The sequence below is a fragment of the Carcharodon carcharias genome, chromosome 6 (assembly GCF_017639515.1).
Source record: "Carcharodon carcharias isolate sCarCar2 chromosome 6, sCarCar2.pri, whole genome shotgun sequence".
NCBI classification, from domain to species: Eukaryota; Metazoa; Chordata; class Chondrichthyes; order Lamniformes; family Lamnidae; genus Carcharodon; species Carcharodon carcharias.
In genome coordinates, this window is record NC_054472.1 from 43,289,969 (window position 1) to 43,297,404 (window position 7,436).

Here is a 7,436-nt window from a genome sequence, read left to right on the forward strand (position 1 = left end):
GGGCTGGGTATAGGAAGGTGGGATTAGAAACGGCACCTGGGTGTCCTCAGGCTGGCATGGACAAGATGGGCTGAATGGCCTCCTTCTGTGCTGGAACTTTTCTGTAGTTCTATGGTTAACCAAACTTCCCAGTTCACTTTAGCTAGCTCTGTTTTCTTCCCCTCATAGTTGCCCTTATTTAAGTTTAAAATACCAGTCTTGGACCCACTCTTTTCCCTCAAAGTGGTTTATAAACAGGGAAGTAAATAGGATTAAGATAAAAAACTGAGATAAATACTGTTATAAAAGCCAATAATGACACGCGAAGGGAATTGTCTAACATGCAGATTGAGTCTGACAGCAAGAACCTGAATTGACTGCTCATGCGCAGCCTGTGTACCACTGAGACTATCCCACTTGTTTCCATATGCAGGGGTGTCTACTGATGTCTATTGGACAAACCACCGAAAATCAACCTGAAATCTTCTCTGGGATCCTGGGTTAAGAGTCCCTGACGTAAAATATTGTTATACCAGCGCACATCATTTAACAACACAATGCCATATGGCCTGCTTAACACAATATGATACTAGTGTGCCTCATTTAATATTGTGATAGCAGTGTTTCGTTTAACATAGTGATATCAAAGTGCCTCATACTCTCTAATACTAATGCACCTCATTTAACATACTGTTCACCATACTATGTTGCCAAGTTTTGTTTCAGCTGCAAACTTTGCAGTTGTACTCACTATACCCAAGTTCACATAATTTATTTACAACAAGAAAAACAATAGACCTGATGTCCTCAGGGTCTCCAATGTATAAAACAAAAACAGAATTACCTGGAAAAACTCAGCACGTCTGGCAGCATCGGCAGAGAAGAAAAGAGTTGACGTTTCGAGTCCTCATGACCCTTTGACGGAACTCCAATATTTATCTCCAATATATACTTTTGCCCAGTCAGAGAAACATTATTCAGTGCTGATCTCTGCCTCTTTTCCATTAACTAATTGTATAAATAGGAGGTCTTGTGGTACCGTGGGTAGTCCCTGCCCCTGAGCTGGGTTCAAGTCCCACTCCAGGACTTGATGGCCAAGGAAGGTGTTTTCATAACATGGCCAAACAGGCTGAGTATCAGTCTGCAAATGCTTTCAACATATACTAATGAAAGGTGTTAAGAAGAGAGAGTCCTGGTCAGCCATGTGATGGAAAGGAAAATAGGAGAGCCTTTACAATCACTATTCATAGCTCCAGACTACAACATGCATGTAAAAATGTGTGTTGCCACAGCAACTTGGGCTCCTTAGGGAACCAATTAGTTGGATGGTCAATGTAAATCAGATTGGTGCCAACAGCATGGGGTTCCAGTTGTAGGAGGGGGTGATTCAGGATCTGCCTCCTTGCCCCACCTTTGGTGGAAATGGTGGAGTTATGGGTTGAACCTGCCTTTGGGCAGGGAACTGAAGAAAAATTGAGTGACTAACTTACAACAGTGTATCTCATTTATCACGAAGGCTGAATTTTCTCTGAATTGGGGGACTCTGTGGACCTTTAAAAATGGCAGACAGGATCTGATTCCAGGAATTTTCATTAGCAGTCCTGGCCTGGCCAGCTTCATTGCACCCACGACACCTGCAATATCTTGGAGTCGGGCTGACTAGTGGATGAAAAGTGGTTCAAGACCCTGTAAAAGGAGCCATGAACCATAGGCTGGGATTTTTCCTGAAATCAGCGAAGCCCGATATCACGAAATCAGCTTTTGATTCGCTGGCGGCAATGGCGGAATTTCACCTTGTATCATGTGGAACATTGTTAAAAAACTCAGAGGCACGGCTTTTACGCTGGAGGGGCTGTCTTGGAGTCGCCTGTCCCGCCGTGACCTCAGAGCTTCAGTAATCTGGGCACCATATCTAAAGGCTGCCCCTGCACAGAGCTAGCACTTTCCAAGGGATAGGAAGCTGCTAGGAACGGATGGCTGACAAAGCTGAGAAACATGCTGCCCCCAAATTTAGCGATGCTTCCTTTGAGCGTCTACTGGACACAGTGGAGGCCCGGCGTGATGTCATCTATCCTCGCTCTGGGCGAAGACCAACAAGCAAGGTCACCAATCCAGCACGGGAGCCAGTGGCAGCGGTGGTCAGTGTCAATGCACTTCAAAAGAGGACAGCCACCCAGTGCTAAAAGAGGATGAATGATTTCCTCTGTCCTGCCAGGGAAGCCACTCTTCTCATTGCTCTCAACTCACACACTCACAAACCAATCACACATCCACAGGGATCTCACTCACTGCCAGCTCAAGGGACATCACCATTCACTCTCTAACACACACCTTTTTCTGCCCTGTGCATTGTGTCTTTATTCCATCCATGGCACCACCCACCACCCACAAATCCCAGGCATCCTTTTTATCTGGCCTGGCAAGCATCCTACTTACATCTATCTTCATGCAGGCCAAGCAGGCACACAACAAATTAGGGAGGGCCCAGATAGATGGAAGAATGCCTGACCTCAAAGTTTGAAAATAGAACAATCCAGCTGGCCATTGAAGATGTGGACCGGCCCTGTGCTGACGGTGAGGTTGGCGGCACTCAACCAAATGAGGATCCAGCACTGCAACACCCATCAGACAGCCAATGATTTGTCCTGTTTCACAGGCCACTGCCATGCACTAATTATTCCTCCTTTCTTTCGCAGGCACATCTGGGAAGCAGCCCAGGAGGTCCATGAGCCAGATCCTTGACTCCAGCCCTGAAGATGCCACTGAAGAGGAATCTGCAGACACCAATATTGAAGACCCATCACAGCGCTCACCCCCACCCTCCACCAGCACAGAGACACACACCTCGGTGGGACCTAGTTCTAGAGTAGCCTCGGGGTCACAATCTTGTGAGCACTTCGCACTGTCTGATCCACAGCAGTCGGAGGCAGCAACACCCCAGCACTCAGCCGGCACTCAGAGGATTGCTGAATGCCAGGAATCTGATGAGTCTGAGTCAGCTGAGGAGCCTCCGGACTCGGTCATACATAAGTTTCTGAAGATGCAAAGCCAAACTTGGGAACATCCGGAAGGGATGTCTGCTGTACTCCTCAGATTGCAAGGCACGGTGGAGGATTCTGTCCGCCTTTAGACCAAGGCAAAAGCATTGGCCTGCCAAGGCACCAAGGTCAACACTGGTAGGGTGGCGGCCACTGTAGAGTCTTTGGTCCAGGACATTGGTCCTGCACAGTTGCTGGATCTTCACTCTATCGCTGAGGCACTTGCTGGTATCCATCAGTGTCAATGCGAGAGATGGGCAGGGCATCTCAAGCTCACTCCAGCTGTCCCTTCCTCTCAAGGAGTCAGCCAGGGGCCCTTGAGTACCCATAGGGAGGGGGATGAGCAGGTGCACACACCGGGGCCATCCCCCCACCCCCACCCCCCCTGCCAGGTGACTCCAGGAGTGACCGGAGTGACTGGGAGAGGCAGTAGCATAGTGATATTGTCACTGGGCTAGTATTCCAGAAACACAGGGCAATGCTTTCACCATGGCAGGTGGGAAATTTGAATTCAGTTAGAAAAAGGTCAGATGATGGCCATGAAACCATTGCCAACTGAAGTAAAAACCCATCTGGTTCACTAATGTCCTTTAGGGAAGGAAACCTGCCGTCCTTACCTGGTCTGGCCTACATGTGACTCCAGATCCACAGCAATGTGCTTGACTCTTAAATGCCCTCTGAACAAGGGTAATTAGGGATGGGCAACAAATGTTGGCCTAACCAGCAACGCCCACATCCCATGAATGAATAACAAAAAATCCGAATCCCCTCTTCCTGTGACCCCAGCAGCTCCAGCTCTGCAGGCCGAGGAAGGTGACACTGCCACACAACAAGATCCACCCAGGTCTCATCCCTCCAGATGATGCCTGCCCAGGTAATCACAGACAACAGGGTGTGGCAGCCAGTAGGACACCTCCACCTCCACCGTGGATGTCGGGGATGCACCAAGATATAGCGGCAGGGTTAAAAAGGTCAAGAGAATGTAGTTGTGCAATGTGGGCACGGGTGTTAATCACTTGTACATATTTTTCACCATTGTAAATACACTCTAAGAATGTCTCCTTGTCTATGGCTCCTTGTTATTTATGAGAGGTATTTATGAATCTCAGATGTGTAAACCTTGGTTCCTGCACAAAATGAAGGCAACTGTCGCAGTCCAGGGCCTCTCCCCTGTGCGGAGTGTAACCTTCTGAGCAAAGTGATTGTCCAGCTTCAAAATCACTCCCCAGATTAGTGATGCCTGCACCTCCATGTGGCCTGTGTTTGCTGCAAGAATCTTGTACCGAAGTCCCAAAAGGTTCCATGATGTTCTCTGTGTGCTTTCAGCACCTTTGAGATGGAGCTGCCCCCATCTCATCAGCATTCCTGACAGGTGAAGATATGGTGCTGAAGGGAACAGATGATGAAGCCTGTCAAAGGATCAAGTGTTGTTAAATTCCATGTGCCCACGGTATCTCAGCAGCATTTCCATGATATGATCCTTTTCACAGAGTGTATGTGCACTGCCCTCAGCCAGGCAGATGTCAGACATTCCCAGATGCAATGTGAAGATCTTAGCATTGTCCCCACTGCATCCCATCATCATCCTCCTGGAATCTTATGGCAATGAGGGCCTAACGAACATGCCTGCCTTATTTGGCCAGCGGAATGGCCTCATTGCCTGCATCCTCCCCTTCCAGGACCTAATCACTCTCATCCCGTTCAACTTCCTCATCATTGGAGGAGACACGCAGCTCTTTCATCTCCTCATCATCCAAGGTCCTTTGTATTGCCAGGTCATGTAGTGTGCAGCAAGCCACAATAATGCATGACACTTTCTGGGGAGTATACTGCATTGCTCAGCCAAATCTGTCAAGGCACCAGAACCTCATTTTCAGGATCCCTATGGCGTGCTCCACCAAACTCACTGTACTTCTCTCAGCAACAATCTGAGGCCTCTGCACAGGCTTCATCAGCCATATCCTTTGTTGTCTCTGGAAAATGTCAGGGATATGAAACCTGCAGAGGATGTACGATTTGTGGATGCTTCCGGAGTAACTTGAACAAACCTGTATGATCTATTTGTTATGGTCGCAGACCAATTGAGGGAGTGGAAGCCTTTGCGGTTCACTTATTGGACTGCTTGTTGCCAGGGAGATTTAAAAGCCACATGAGTACAGTCAATAGCACCCTGCACCTGATGCCCTCCAAGTCCCCATGCAACCAAATCCTACAGATGTGGCTTATGTGAGTGACCAGTTCTCTTGACATGTGCAGGCGTTGGCAACACTTGTTCTAAGTAATCTGCAGATAGCACATATGCTGCATATGGACCCTGGGTCTAGTGAGGTACCTACAAACAACGGCTCTTTGTGCTAAAAACAAAAAAACTGTGGATGCTGGAAATCCAAAACAAAAACAAAATTACCTGGAAAAACTCAGCAGGTCTGGCAGCATCGGCGGAGAAGAAAAGAGTTGACGTTTCGAGTCCTCATGACCCTTCGACAGAACTTGAGTGAATCCAGATTCACTCAAGTTCTGTCAAAGGGTCATGAGGACTCGAAACGTCAACGCTTTTCTTCTCAGCTGATGCTGCCAGACCTGCTGAGTTTTTCCAAGTAATTCTGTTTTTGGCTCTTTGTGGTTCATCCTTTTGTGTGCGGAGAAGGCCCAGCCACCCCTTGGTCTTGAGGATTCTGCTGCTCCCTTTGGAGAGACGGGTGGTTCTGTCGCATTCTTCTCCATCTTCTCTCCTGCCTAAAAGCAGTGAGACAGACAGTGAGATCACCAGGCTCCATGTACCTGATGGCCTCTTCACTGAAGTATCAGAGAGACATGAAGGTCAGCAATTGTCTCCTAAGGACCAATCTTGGTCAAGTCATCACCTGCGCTGCCTCCCAAGGCCCCTTTTACACATGACATAGAGTCCTGGCCACCACATGGATGCCCAGTGTTTAGTGTGCATGATGGTTGACCAAAACCCCACCCACCACTGCCCCACACCACATGACCGAGCGGTGATAGCTTCGGTCACTCGACTGCATCTCATCTCAGGCGCAGGCATTGTCCTAACCTGCACTCCCAAGGTTTCACGGTTTTCTTGGACCATAAGGTGACCTTTCAATATCTGCTTAAACATAATGCAAGGGATTAGGAGCACACCCTCCTTCAGTGTTCCTTGGCCATCTTTCCCAAGGGGATCCTCAAACTAGCCCAGTTGCTCAATGGTTCTGCAGCAACGATTTTGAGGTTTGTGCGTGAAGGGTTAAAAGTAGAGGAGCAATCATTGGCACTCTCGGAATTAGTGCTGCTGAATGGGCACAATTGCTTGACTAGCCTGATTCCAAGCATGTCAATTGAGCTCAAGTTAGATGGTCTCAGCTGCACAAGAATGCTCATCTTTGACATGCATTCCATTTAGCTGGCCATTTCCACCAGCTCTCCGAATAAGTAATTTACTTACTGCCATTCTGCTGCCTTCTCCCCAAAACCCTGCATGCTGTTTGTTTCCAAATAGCAGCCTAGTTCCCTTTTGAGTGTCTTGATTGAGCCTGCCTCCACAATACTCTCAGGCACTGCATTCTAGACCCTAACCACTTGCAAAATGAAAAGTTTATTCTTATATCACTTTTATCCTCATACATGAATCACTGAAAGCTAGTATGTAGGTACAGCAGATAATAAGGAAGGCAAATGGAATTTTGACATTTATTGCTAAAGAAATAGAGTACAAAAAAAGATGTGTTGTTGCAATTGTACCATGCATTGGTGAGACCGCACCTGGAGTACTGTGCACAGTTTTCGTCCCCTTACTTGAGGAAGGATGTAGTTGCATTGGAAGCAGTTCAGAGGAGGTTCACTAGATGATTCCAGAGATGTGGGGCTTGTCTTATGAGGAGGGATTGAGCAGTTTTGGCCTATACTCGCTAGAGTTTAGAAGGATGAGGGGAGATCTAATTGAAATATTTAAGATGCTAAAGGGGATAGACAAAGTAGATGTGGAGTGGATGTTTCCCTTTGTGGGGCATTCTAGAATGAGAGGCCTTCGTTTTAGGCTAAAGAGTGGTAGATTTAAATCAGAGATGAGGAGGAATTACTTTTCTTAAAGGATCGTGAATTTGTGGAATTCACTACCTCAGAGTGCAGTGGATGCCGGGACACTGAATAAATTTGAGGAGATAGACAAATTTTTAATTAGTAACAGGTTGAAAGGTTATGGGGAGGGAGTGGGAAATTGGAGTTGAGGCCAAAATGAGATCAACCATGATTGTATTGAATGGCGGGGCAGACCCGAGGGGCTGAATTGCCTACTCCTGCTCCTAATTCTTATGTTTTCTTCCACCCCATGCCCCCGCACCCCTCCCTCCCCTCCACCAGCGGCATATGTTGGTGTGCAACCTTCAGTCTGCTCTGCCATGGCACCCCTACTGTTGCCCTAGC